This window comes from Pteropus vampyrus, unplaced genomic scaffold, assembly GCF_000151845.1.
Source record: "Pteropus vampyrus isolate Shadow unplaced genomic scaffold, Pvam_2.0 Scaffold53, whole genome shotgun sequence".
In the NCBI taxonomy this organism is placed as follows: domain Eukaryota; kingdom Metazoa; phylum Chordata; class Mammalia; order Chiroptera; family Pteropodidae; genus Pteropus; species Pteropus vampyrus.
In genome coordinates, this window is record NW_011888834.1 from 5,485,616 (window position 1) to 5,498,199 (window position 12,584).

Sequence of the window (12,584 nt, forward strand, 5' to 3'; positions counted from 1 at the left end):
TCTGAACAACCTCAAGGGCCATTTTATACATTAAACTTAGTTTACCTGTTTGTCCCCTCCCCCAGTAATACAACCTATGCATTACAGTGTACGGAATTATGACAACGTTTAAGACATCATTAAGGGGCAAATGTATTATTGTAGCCAGAGGGGTGGCATTACAAGACTCAAAAGGACTGCAGGGGTGATAGCTATGGGATAAATATCTTTGAATTATTGATGTACTGTCTTTACGCTTATCAAAAAAGAAAGAAAAAGTAAGTGATGGTCAGGGTGCCCACATTTCTTAAATTATGAGCATGCCTCTCCCAGTCCCTCTTTGATTCCACAAAGCTGTGTGGCTGCCAGAGCATAGCATTATTGCCCATAAAACTTCGATTCACTGAAACATTATAAGAATACTCAAAGGAGTGAGTAAATTACTGAGGAAAAAGTCAGCATGGAAATTTAGAACTCGAAGCCCAAATGCCGTGTTCTTCATCAGCCCACTGCAGCCGCCCTCCATAGCTCCCACTTTCCAAATCCAGACGCAACTGCATTTATTCCGGCAGTGCCTCCTAGCTGAGCTCATCCCCTCAACCCTGACAAGTGACTGCCCGCAGCCAGCTCATTTATGAAGAAAGCTTTTAGAGGAATTAAAGTGTCAGAGGCTCGGACAGTTTAAATTGATAGCTGGGAGTGTTTTCCTAAGTACCTAGCTCCCTATTGCGTAATGATGCCCCATTCCCCCACTCCACACCTCAGTGGCAAGGTGGGAGACAGGGCGGCTGAAGGATCATGGACAATACATCTCACCTTGTCAAAAGCAACTGAGTGGTACACAGACTGGAAGGAGGGCTGCTTGCTATGTCTTCAGCCAGAATGCACATTAGCCAGGATGCTGTTTTCCATATCTTCTTGCCTTCCTGCCTCTCACGCTACCTGTGAGCCCCAGCTGCCCAAATGTGCCAGCTGGATCCCTAGGACAATCCACTGCAGCAACTTTTTCGCCATCCACTTCTCCATGCAACTCCTTCGTTCCTTTAAGACATTTCCCCGTGATGCAGTGTAAAGCACAGAGAAAATAGTCAATAACATCATAATAACTTTGCATGGTGACAGATGGGTACTAGACTTACCATGGTGCTCAGAACGTAAATGTCGAATCACTATGTTAAACACTCAAAACTAATATAATATTGCAGGCCAATTATAGTTTAATAAAATAAGTTTTTAAATGTACTAACCTTCCCCTAAAAGACATTTCCCCATGATTAACTTACTAACCTGTAATACTAAAAGAATTCACATTCTTTTACTATTAAAAGCTATTAGTACATCAGTCCTTCCAAAGGGGGGTGTGTGTGTGTGGGTATTTGTGTACACATGCACACATGTGTGTGATCAAAGAACATAATTAGAGAAGAAGAAACTGAATAGTAGAAAGAGCACAACACAGAAAATTGAGTCTTGCGTTCTAAAGTTAGCAAGCCTCTTAATTTGACAAAATATACAAATATCGAATCATTATATTGTATACTCAAAACTAATATAATGTTATATGTCAATTAGACCTCAATTAAAAAGTAATTAATAAATCAAGTTAGCCAGCTTCCTAATATCCCTAGGGCTCAGTTTCCTATTCAGGAAGACAGACGATCGGACCAGTCTCCAAGGTCTTTGGGCATATTTCAGACTAAAAGGAGGATCATCAGAAGCACAGAGTTCTTCCTGCAGTGTCTTCGTCTTTACAGCCTAGTACTGGCAAATGATTTACATGCCTGTCTGTAACACAGGTGCCTGGTCTCTCTTGAACTGTGCATACCTAGGTGGGTTGAATTTGCAAACTGACTATGCTGTCCTCAGGTGACACACCTTTTGATCAAAAATGCAGCAGAAGAAAGCAGACACCAGGGTGCTTCAGAATTGTGCCAGGGAGAGTCCACAAAGAGATCTGAGGTTGGTCTGGCCATTAATAGGTTACAGCCCAAGTTCAACTTTTCCTTCAGAGACATTATCTCATCAGCAGGTCTCGCCAGAGGCTGAAGTTATGTCTCATTAAGAGTCTCCCAGGCAGTGAGATTCTGCTTTGTCACTGACACCCATTTAGTTTATAGTTCTGCTATGTCATTAGGCAACCTTTCCGTAGGGACACAAGAGAGAAGAAGCTGTGATTAACTATCCAAAGCAGAAAGGAATGGAAAGAATCATAGTTCCTCAGAATGTCCAAGTCAGTGACAGCAAAGGAAAGATCCAAACTTATATAAAGGAGGCTTGTGGAAATGGATTGCAAAGGGAGTGCTGATGCTTTTAAGAATAAATGAATGAATTGCCCTTGCAGGCTGGCTGGGCATAGGAGGAAGGAGGTAATGCAAAGCATTAGAAGACAAGTAGTGGGGGAGTTGGAGGATCAGGAGGCCTGAGACACACCCTAAGAGAAATGAACAAAACAGAGGTATCGGTAGGCACATGGATCCGGGTAGGAAAGGAGGTAATAGATATTGCCTATAAATTTTTGGCTGCACCAAAAGTGGGTCCTAAGGATAAATGTTCACGCAGATTGAGCTAGAAAGTGGCATAACTTAGAAAAAAAAAAAAAAGAAGTAGCCTTTATATATAATATTTTCTTTTAACTGGGATGACAATTAGACTTGCATCCTGACTACCAATGGGAGACAGAGGGGGTTAACTACATGTCTCCGTGGCATTTCTTTTGGAAAACATTTTTGGTTTCTCTCTTCCCTGAAGCCTTGCAGCTGCGCAAAGAACGTTCTGTGCTGGGCACGGCCGCCATTCTGAAAGGCCAGGCCTGCCTCCCTTCGCAGGAGGAACACGCGCTGAGGCCACAGCCCCCTGCTGGTGCTACAGTGCTTTGTGCTCTCCCACAGCATCTCTGTGGGTGAGATGCAGCAGGGCGAAGAGTGAGAGAGCAAATGTCAGCGCTGGGGCGGGTCACCTAGGGCATCACCTTCAGTTTGTGCAGAGTTAGAGTCGCCATAATTGCGCTGTTTGATGCAAAATACTTGCAGGAAACCTTTGTTTTACATCATCTCTCCCTTCCCCGGTGGCGGGAGGCCTGCGCAAGCCCCCGAGACTTCTCCCCCTGCGCTGGCTCCAGGGAGCTGCCATTGCAGCATTCTCTCGGGTAGTTCTATAATGCTGCAACTTTTGCGGGGGGTGGGAGGCAGGGAGGGTGCCCAGACTAGGCTGGTGGGAGGGAGATCAAGGCAGAAGGCACTGCAGAAGGGTGAAGGGTAATCCCACGGACATAAGGGGCAACTGTACTTTCTGCCTCCTAGTGATCCCGAAGTTCGGGCTGCTGCCAGCTGGGGCAAGGTAGCTGCGGGGGCTGGAGGGTGCGCTGGACCTACCCAGACCCAGGACACTGCGAGGATGACCTGGGGATGAGGGCTGCTGCAGGGCTGGGCAAGCCATCTTGTGGGCGAGGGAGGGGGCTAGGGGGAGACGAGGTAACCTGGACCTGTCCAGACCCAGGGGCGCTGAGAGGATGACCTGGGAAGTTTCGCCCAAAGCCCGCAGGGTGTTATGCCAGGGAGAGAAGGGATGTTCTTCGTAAAGGAGACATCGGGTGGGGATGACTTCCCAAAACGTCAGGCGCAGGAGGAGCTTGGGCTGGGGCGGTGCCGGTCCCCCTCCCCCGTTCCCTGCCGCAGGAAGATGCTCAGTCATTCTGTCCCCTCCGCAGCGTGGGCACCCTGCTTCTCTTCCTACTCAGAGAGAGAAGGAGCCCCAGCCAGCAGCCAGGACTCTGCCTGTGCACCATAGGCCAGTGGAATGCCATGCAGGAACCCCCCCGGAAAAGGCGCCCCACTTGATGTGTATTTGCACGTGGGCGTGTTTTTCCGGGGAAAGAATACGGAACTTTCATCCGATTCCAAAGGCATTCTTGACTCAAAAGGGGACTCAGACTTGCTTTCCCGAGCAACGCGTATTTTACGCTGGGAAATGGTGCGCAGAGGGGGAAAGGGCTTCCCCGAGGCCCGGCGTCCGGAACACCTTACACTAACTAACCCCAGTGCTCTAGCTTTTGCATTTTAACACCCAAATGGTCCCTGGGATTCTGTCCCTCTCCCCACCTAATTACTCCCCTCTACGGTTTGCCGGAAGCATTTTCCCCATCCATTTTTATTTAAGTTTAATTCTGCGATTTCTCTGTTGAGAATTCCTCTGCCCATTCCAGGTTCCTCTCTTTTCTCTTCTTCTGGGCACCCCAGCTTTCAGCATGCCGGCTCAGGCCCTCGGTTACTGCCGCAGGCACTGGCAACACCCGGGGAAAATGTGCAGTTTTGTGCGAAACGCTGCAGTAACCAGTCCGAATGCTGTGGCCTGTATCCACACACACACACGCACATGCACACGCACGCGCACGCACACGCACACACGCACACACCTTCTTGAACTTCTCAGTGGTTTTTGACTTTTAAGGAACTTTGTGGAGTTCCTACTCTTCTGATTGGCAGCTTTCCAAGGCAGAACAGTGGCGTGAGGGCTTTGGGTGGGAGGAAGAATTGGGTCGTAAAGGATCTTGTATAGTTTATATTACAGCCCCTGGCGGCACACTGCTGACCCCGCGCCAGGCAAGGCAGCCCTGTCCTTTCTAAGCGGGGTGTGGAAAAAGGCTCTCCTTGGGTATCCACAGGCGATGTGTGCCCTTCTCATATCCTAAACTGCCCAGACCTTCCGGATTAGCCTGAGCCTTCTAAAACAAGCAGTGCCCAGAGGAATGACGGCATGAGCTGTTGGAGCCGAAGTGGGCGTGAGGGGGGCGGGGGTAGTGGGGGTGTTGGACGGAGCATATAGCCCCTGCATTTCCAGTCTCTAACCCCGTTTCTGCACTTTTTCACTTCTGTTGAATTAGTTGGGTCTTCCGGCTCTGGAGCCTTCGCACCAGTTTTTGCTGGTGGATTGAACATAGCGTGAGATTGATCATTCGTCCACGCAGCTCTGAGAAACAAGATCGACACTCTGGATGTTTAACTCTCCTCTCTGTTTCAGGAATCAGTTTACTTTCCTGCTTTGCTTATCAAACTTTCACAATTAACTTTTATTCTTCTCAGACGGTTTTTGCACGCCTTCCCCCGCCCCCCTCCCCGCAGATGGTGTTACTTACTCTGGCATTTGTTGAGGGGCGAGTGGAGGTGGGCATCCTATTAGCTGTGCGTAGCGTAGTTGGTTGCCTTATCTTTGTTTCTGAGCCATTAGGCGTCCTCGTTTCATAATATATGAAGATTTTATTTAAGAGCAGTCACTTAACCCTGCCAGCCACGGACAGATAAAATTAAATAGAGGATCATACTTGTATCTGCAGGTGCTTGCTTATTACCATAATTCTGCAAGTAATGAACATTTGACCACCTTCTCTGTGCTCACAGCTTCTAACCCTCACAGCCCTGGCAAAAGAGGAATGATCTTCCTCAGTTTTAGGAAGGGTACCAAGGTCTGGATTTGAACCCAAACCTATTTCAAAGCCTTTTCCACTATCTAGGAAAAGAGTCATGGGCATGGAGGCTACAAGGTCAACACTATTTCATATTATTTATAATTACAGGAACTCCAGCATTGTGGAATCAGTTTTTGTTCTGTTTTGTTTTGTTTTGTTTTGTTTTGGGGATAGAGTCAGTTGGAAATGAGTACAGCATAGTGGTTGGAAGCACAGACTGAAATATCATAGTCTGGGTCAGACTGATTCTGCTGATTACCATCTACTAGAAACTACTTAACCTCCCCAAACTTTATTGTTTTAGTCTGAAGATGGGACCTCACAGATTTGCTGAGAGGATTAAATTAAATATGTTCAAAATGCTTAGCGCAGAGTCAGATAGGAGGTACTTAATAAATGTTAGTTCTCATAAATATTAAGATTAAAGAAAGATGAGTAAAAATTTGGCTTCCTAAACCAACAATAACTATTCGACTATTTCCATTAGCTTCTTGGATGCCAATTTCAGACTAGGGGAAATCATACCATTTACTATTTGCCCATCCTCAATATTTGTGTGTAAGTAAAATCCATTTAAACCAAGGACAGAGTAAGTAACAAAATGCATAGTCCTATGAATTGTGCATATAGGAAGGGCGAGCCAGTTCTGCTCTTCCATGAGGTCGTCTGGTATGTGAAAAAGAGTTCCAAAGTCATACAGACCTGCCTGGCTTCCGGACTTCACCATGGACTGTTGTGACCTGACACAAATTATTTAATCTCTCAAAGCCTCCTGTTTTTCATTTATTCAAAAAGGGATAATACTATCTCTTCAAGACTGCAGTAAGGATTAAATAGTTATGTATATGAAAGTGCTTAGCAGAACACCTGACTCATCATTGTCTCTCAATAAATAAAGGTTTACTTTCCCCCTTCCCTTTGTCATAATGAGAATTGACTGGATTATCTATGGATTATTTTGTATGTGAGCCTGCAGCCAATTACTCTTCTTCTCTACATGGAAATATGCACTCATATTAATGTTAACAATGTTCTTTTGTAAAGTATAATGCTAAAACCTCATAGCCATAGAAGGTAAGTGGGCATTGTCCTGAATCATCCCAGGGAACAAAAGATAGTGGGTGGAGTTAGTTACCAGAGTCAAAGGGGCTGTGTCAGTCATTGCATTCAGGGCGTGTTAGCTGTTCACTTTGCAAATGGGCTGTGAACTGCACATGCCCCTGAGAAAGAAAATAGAAAATTACTAGCAGATCCCCAAGAGAACCTGGCCTCTTTTTGAAGAAGAGAAGATACGTTAGGCTGGGAGTTGGAGGAGAAATGAGAAATTGAGCCACAGACTCTGGAAAGTATCATCTGCCAAGAGGGTGATGAGGCTTTAAAAAGAAGCAGAGGGATTTATACTTCTATCCATGGTGGAGTAACTGGTACCAATCAAGTCCTCCAGCTATAAACTACTATAAAACTGGGTGAAAATATTTGAGGCAACTGTTTTCAGGCAGTGAACAACAGGCAGCCCATAGACTGTTAGCTCTGAGAAGAAAAACTGAGGTAAACCCACAGTCATCCAGCTCTCTGCCAGGAGACAATTTTCAAACTACAACACTGAAGTGCAAACAGAGCTTGAAAGCTTAGGTGAAGAGGCAGAGTACAGAGTGTAGCACAGATGCAATAGCTGGAGTCTTCAGAGTAGAGCACTGGCAAGGAAGGAGCTTTGCAGAGAGGGCTTCCCAATGGTGTGTATAGGGAACTCTCATGAGACCCTGACTGAGAGCTGGGCTATTAATGAATAGGAGGAGACCATCTGGGGCTCACAGCTACTATATGTTTAAAAAGGAACAGATACTAGCAATGCTGGTGGAACAGCAGTTCTCAAAGACTTTGGAATTATGACCTGGAAAGAGTAGGAAGGTCTTAGTAACACTTTATTAAATTTATTAATACCCCTGGAATCCAGCTAAGATACCAGAAAGGCCTTGCCTTAGGAGTAAGGACTAGACTCTAGAGTAGGGTTTAGCAAACATTTTTCTGTAAAGGGCACTATAATAAATATTTTTCCTTGTGCAGACTACAGAGTCTTTATTGCAACTACTCAATTCTGCCACTATACCACAAAATCAGCCATAGATAGTATGTAAATGAATAGCATGGCTGTGTTCCAATAAAACTTTATTTTCAAAAACAGGGAGTAGGCAGCATTGGCCTGAGGATCAACACATGCTCTATATAAGATCTATTCCAGACCGACATTAACAGAGGCTACAACTAATTGCTGACAAAACTTCAGGGAGGCAGAATTTGAAGACTGAGCCCCCAGCAAGGTAGAAGAACTTGGTAAATACCATGGCTTTCTACAGATCCTATAACAAAATTTCAATTAAGCCTACTCAAGTTCATGATCATCGGCCTGCAATCGAACTGCCTGCTAAAAGAAGAATTAACACTCTTCAGATGAAAGTAACAGAACTCAGAACATTTACAACGTACTATTTAAAATATCCAGTATTCAATGTGAAATCACTAGATAAATAAGTGGGAAAATGTGATCCATAGCCAAGAAATATAGCAGCTAATTGTAACCAGCCTGAGGTGGCTCAGATGTTGGATTGAGCAGACGAAGGTTTTAAATTAGCTATGATAAATATGTTCAAAGAATTGAATAAAAATGTGTGAAAAGAATAAAAAAAATACAGTCTAATAAATGAAGAGATAGGAAATCTCTGCAGAGAAATAAAAATTGTAAAAGAAAAACTAAATAAAAAATCTAGAACTGAAACATACAACTGAAATGAAAAATTCACTGACAGGCTTAATTGTTTATTGGAGAAGGCAAGAAAAGAGAATCAGTAAATTTGAAGACAGATTAGTTGAAAGTATTCAATCTGAAGAAATAAGAGAAATGAGATTGAAGAAAAATTAACAGAAACTCAAGGACCTGTGGGACAATATCAAACAGTCCAACATAAATGTAAGTGGAGCTTCAGAAAGAGAAAAGTACAATGAACAGAAAAAAAACTTTGAAGAAATAATGACAAAAACTCTCAAAGCTGATGAAAATATTACAGATCCGGGAAGCTTGGCAAATCCCAAGAAGAATAAATATTTTCAAAAACCACACAAGGCATATCATAGCAAAATTGCTGAAAATTAAAGGTGAAGAAAAAGTCTTGAAACAGGCAGGAAAAAAGACATTACATACTACAAGGATAAGGATGATGACTTTTCTTATCAGAAATGGAGGCCAGAAGAAAATAGAAAGACATCTTTCCATTACTGAAAAAAAAAAAGTTAAGATATAATTCTATATCCAGTGAAAAATTCTTTGGAAAAAAAGGGGTAAAATAAAGACAAGTTTGGACAAACAAAAGCTGAGAGAATTTGTTGTCAGCTGACACATACTATAAGAAATTATGTAGAACTAAGGGCCAAGGGCAAATGATACTAGAAAGAAGATCTTTAGGAAGGAATAAAGATTCTAGAAATGGTAAACAAATAGATAAATATAAAAAGAAGCCTCCTTAAAGGTAATTGTTTTCTGTCCCTAGGACCTGGCTGGTGACAGTGCTACAGGTAGAGCACTAGTTTTTATTGAGTACCTGCTCTGTGCCAGGTAGCAGGCTAGGCACTTTCTTTCAAAAGTCTGATTTAATTTACACATCAACACTCTGTGGTAGAAATTACTATCCTTTACAAACGTGGTCCACAGTTGAGAGATCTGGAAACAGTTCCCAGCAGAACATTGCTTGGGTCCTTCAGTTCTGATCCAAGTCTGTATCAGATCTACTTAAGTCTGAGCAACTTCAGCATGGTCTCATAGCTTTTGGAATCATCCGGATATCACCTGGCAAAGGATCTAGGGACTATGATGGATTACTCATTCATCGAGCACTTATTGCATGTCAGACATTGTGGTATACATGATTTCATTTTAATATAGACTTTGCATACATGATTTGTATCAATCGCCACCGCAAACCTATGAATTTGATATAATTGTGCCCATTTTTCAGATGAGGAAACTGAGATTTTTAAGAAGTTAAATAACTTCCTCATGGTCATATTAAAATCTATATTGGTCTGATAACAAAGCACATAAGCACTAAATTATAAAATCATCCTATGAAAAAGTAAGTGAAAGTTTTTAGATTTCTGAAAGTTATTTGTATTAGCCTTGCTATTTATTCCCAAAGCACATTGTCTTTGAATATTAGTGATAAAAATGTACTGCTGATGGATGACAAGGAGGTGAGTAACTGAGGATATCAACTGAGGATCCATCCTTGGGAGATGACCCTGGCCCTATAAATGTGAAGTAGCATCTCTAACTTTGAAGTTTAGGTTAAATCCACTGAGGGAAGAGAGGAATTTCACTGAAATTGTTCCAGTTAGAAGAATTTACAGGGGCTCAACCTGGGAGAGTGTCCTTGGCTGAACCTCCGGTCAGTTGTAACATCAGCTATTTGAATCATGAATCCAGCCCTCAGGATGGTATTGCAGTTAGCAATGCATATTTTCCAGATTGTGCCTCACTCGTTGGTTGGAAAAAATCAGCTTCCCTTGCCTGAGTATCCTCCAGCACACGTCCTGTTCCTCTTGGTTTAGACTTCTCTGTCCAGAAGAGGTGGAGACCATGCACCTGTTTGCTGCATTCTAATGTTAAGGGAAGTAATTGCATGTGTCAGAAATGTATCATAGTGAGGAAAAACTGTATTAGGTAAGAGGAATAGCAGAGTCCCTCTTTCCTACCCAGTGCTCTGGAGATATAAAACCGAACACAGAGAACCTGCTCTCAAAGGGGCATATAATCATACAGGAAAAAAAGATACGTGTGAATGAAAAGAAAACACACCTTCTGTTATCGAACTGAAGTTTGTGTGCCTGCCACTTGGAAAGGCCAAAACATCAGAGTTTGGAGTAAGGAAAAATTTATTGATCAAGAGGCATCAACCAAGAAGATGGGAGACCTAACAGCACCTCAAATCCATCTTGCTCACTGGACTAGGTTAAGGGTTTTTAAGAGGTTAGGGAAAACGTGTACATGGAAGTGCTGGTGGGCAAGTTTTAACTGGAGGATCTTGGAACTGGGCCATTATGGTAAGGGGGGTCAGAACCGGGTCTTCCTGGAAAAAGAACCCTTTGCTTCCGAAAGGGTTCTGCTGTTCAGGTTTCAGGGTGTGCGTGTGTGTGTGTGTGTGTGTGTGTGTGTGTGTGTGTGTGTGTGTGTTGGGGCAGGGAGTGCCAAGACTTTGATTCCAGTGCAGCTGGAGGTCAAAGTTCTCTTCTCTGCGTACGCTTTGGCCGCTTTGGCTGCATGATTGTGGTTTTGGTCTGTTGTCTCTGAAAAGCAACTCAGTATCTTGTTAAATAGCAGAGGACATTTTGAGCTGGTTCTGTGGTTACAGTTCCAGGGCAAAACAAAAATGCACAAATACACAGAATTTATATGTAAGTTAGGTGTTTCATGTATCCCTAGCACAGGTGGTAAGAGCAATAGGTGTTTATATGGGAGAAACCACAGAAGACTTCATGAAGGAGGTGAGATTGAGCAGAATGGAGAATGAGTGGAGGGGAGGACATTCAGAGTTGAGAAGCAGAGAGATAGGTAGGCCTCGTAGGCAGACTTCCAGAGATCTGGGGAAACACCTAACTTACATATAAACTTCCATGTACTTGTGCATTTTTCTGGAAAAAGGGCCACAGATTATATACAGTTTCCAAAGGGACCTTTAGCAACCTCAAAGTCAGAACCAGTACTTCAGTGGCTAGAGAAATATCAATGGCTTTATCACTGGTTTTACAGCAGGACGCCAGCTGCCTTGAGTTTTTATTTTTTAATTATGTATAAGTAATTTAAATGCAGATAATTTCAACCCTATGGGAAGAGTGCCAAGGTCATCAGTGGTGGATACACTGGGGACAGAAAGGCACTCTGGGTAGATGGCTGCCACTTTATGAGCCAGCTGTGCTCAGGAATCAGGTCACATGGGGCCTCTGAAATGGAAGCACGCCTCCTGATGTGGGAAATGTCAGCTACGGTAGTTTCAAATTTAAAGGTTTTCATCTTGCCCACTTTCTTTCTCTCAGAGCACCTCCTGCAGGGGTCTGTAGCTCCTGGACCTTCTTAAAAAGCTAATTTAATATTGTTGCCTTCCCTGGCCCTGCCCACAGCACCCAATCTGCCATTCCAATTACAATCTTCCTGTTCCTGGAAGCATTGTGGGATACTGCATTTACTGTCCACCTTTTCAGAATAATATCTATCACCTGAGATCTGAAAGCCTTTTTTCTTTAAGTTTAGAGTAAAGCAGAGAGAAACTGATATGCAAATCTTTACCAAACCTGATGTTTTGTTTCAAGCTAGGAACTGATTGATTGGAATTGACTTTTGTCATGAAAACAAATCTGGAGTATTTAAATATTGTTCCAATTTTCTGGTTATGCTCAGGAATGAATCATGATGCCCAAATTTCAATGACTCATCATTTCAGAGAGAAAGACTAAATTTCAATGCTATGAAAGCTTTGCTTCACTCAGAATTTTATTAAAAAGTTCTGTTTGTTCTAGTTTAGACACCAACACAGGCAACCTGGGCTTTGCACAGCGATCATATGCTCTTAAATAAAACTACATGAAGCAAGTCTGCTTTTATTTTCAGGATTGGATTTTTTTCCCCTCTATTCTCTTTCTGAAAGAAAGTATCTTTAGATGGAAACCTCAAGCTACCCATAAATTGTCCCTAACACTGCAGAAACATATTTCGCTATGAAACAGTAGAGAGAGTGACAAGAGCCTCGTGGGTGAGGGGCAAAGCAGAGACATCTCAAATGGTTTAGGAGTTTAATCTTCCGCCCTGGTACAATCCCAAGAATATTATACTCCTGAGGTTTTCTTTATTGCCAGCTACTGTTTAATGCCAGGACAAAAGGAATATTTTCATGACAAGCAAGGGCAGTACAGTCTGTTCCTGTTACTTTTAAGTTTCTTTCTGAGTTGCTTTTGTTTTTAAATAAAAGAACGTGTGTGGTGCAAAGTGGAAGCTATTTACTTAGCAGGCTCTGCAGTATTTAAGATGGCCTGGATGAAAGGCGCTCTCTGCTTCTTAGGCAATTAACCAAATGATAAAGTGTTCCTGCCTGGGATATCTGAT